Consider the following 1,893-nt stretch of genomic DNA (forward strand, 5'->3'; position numbering starts at 1 on the left):
GTAACACAGTACGGCTGAAGACCTATCTGAAAGTTTTAAACCTTAACTAGGTAAATCTTTTGATTACCATTCCTTAGCATTCATTAAGTTACTTGGAGAAGCTGACTTCTGGGCGAAGGATAATGGATGGGGGTATCCCGGACGGGAACCAAGGACGAGTTAGGGAAGCTTTAGGCTGACGACGGCAGGACTGGGGAAGGAGGGCCTGTGTGGATTAAGGGGAACTTTCCAGAATTCCAGAACTGGGGGAGATAGTTGAGTGGGAGAAGAACTGCAGTAGTGATGGAGGCATAAGATACCGTAGCACTGAGAGGCGGGCTGATGGTAGGGACCAGGGGCTACTCATCGGCACCAGATTGTACTTTGCTGACTCCTAAGCACCACGTGGCAGGCAGATCCTGTGAGTGTGACAGGCCTGCCACCGACTGCTGATGGACACCAGCTCTTCCCCACTCTGGTGCTGCCACTACCTTTCGGGAAGCACTGGATGGTAAAACCCTGGAAGACTGGGATTCTGGGGGCAGGAATCTTGCATGCAGCTGACTTGGGTGCAGTTCCCAGCACCATGTGGTCTTCAGAGCACTGCCTGGAGTGACTTCTGAGCACAGAGCACAGAGCCAGGACTACCTTCACCTCCCTCCCACCAATGGGAAACTTGGAGATCACTGCGAAGTGGAGCATTTTGGATTACCGTTATTTCATCTTTTAAGGAATGGGCTTCCAAGCAGCGCTCAGCCAATCAGGAGACACAGTTAAATATTCAGGGCCACAGGGCCACACAGTACCCAAGTTTGGACTCAGGTCTTCCACGCACAAGGCATGTGCCCTTGGCGACTGAACTTCTCCGTGGTCCCCAGTGTCTGTGTGTCAGATGTTGCATAGGCGCTAGGAGTGCTGCCGCTTCCAGTGCTTGCCCTGCAAGTGTGTGGTCACCAGCTAGAGTTCCCCGAGGGTGATCCCGGAAGCTCTGCTCTCTGGAGTCTGAGCACTGCCACTTCCAACTGGACCAGAGCCACACAAGGGTGCAAAATCCTGGAAAAAGATGTGGCTGTCCCGTAACCAGGTAGTGTGACTCCTGGAGATCCTGGGGGCATGGCCGCAGCCTCAGCAAGCCCCGGTCAGAATGGGATGCCCCAACTCCAAAAGTGCGCCCCCTATGTTCAGTGCGGCACTACTCTCGAGGGCTGAGATCTGGAAAAACTCAAGTGCCTGAGCACAGGCCCTGGGTAAAAAGGGACTGTGGGCTCCATAGGCAGCGGGCCACTGCTCAGCTGGAAGAGAAGAGCCCTGCAATTTGCTGTGACGTGGATGGAGCGACAGAGGCACACAACCAATCCAGTCCCTGACACTGCATCTGATCCCCCAAACCACGAGGGAGTGTTCTGGTGAGCTGAGCCAGGAGTAGGCCCTGAGAACTATCCGGCATGCCTCCCCCACCCCTTCCCCAAAGAACAACATGCAAGACCACCTGCCTGACCCACACGTGATCTGTGGACACGGCAGAGTTTTCTTTTTTCTTTTTTTTGCTTTGTTTTTGGGTCACACTCGGGGATGCACAGGGGTTACTCCTGGCTCTGCACTCTGGAGTCACTCCCGGTGCTCGGGGGGGACCATATGGGATGCTGGGAATCGAACCAGGGCAGGCTGCATGAAAGACAAACGTCCTACCCGCTATGCTATTGCTCCACCCCACGGCAGAGTTTCCTCCCAGCTGTCTCTGGCTCCTGATTCACAGAAACTTCGCGACAACCAGTGATAGTGTTTTGAGCTGCTAAATTATTGTAATTTATTATTATCCAGCACAGGAAAATGAATGTATAAATCCTACTAACTAAAAAAAAAAAGGGGGGGGTGAAAAGGAGTACTGAATTACACTACTGGTCATCGGGGGTA

This window comes from Sorex araneus, chromosome 3, assembly GCF_027595985.1.
Source record: "Sorex araneus isolate mSorAra2 chromosome 3, mSorAra2.pri, whole genome shotgun sequence".
NCBI classification, from domain to species: domain Eukaryota; kingdom Metazoa; phylum Chordata; class Mammalia; order Eulipotyphla; family Soricidae; genus Sorex; species Sorex araneus.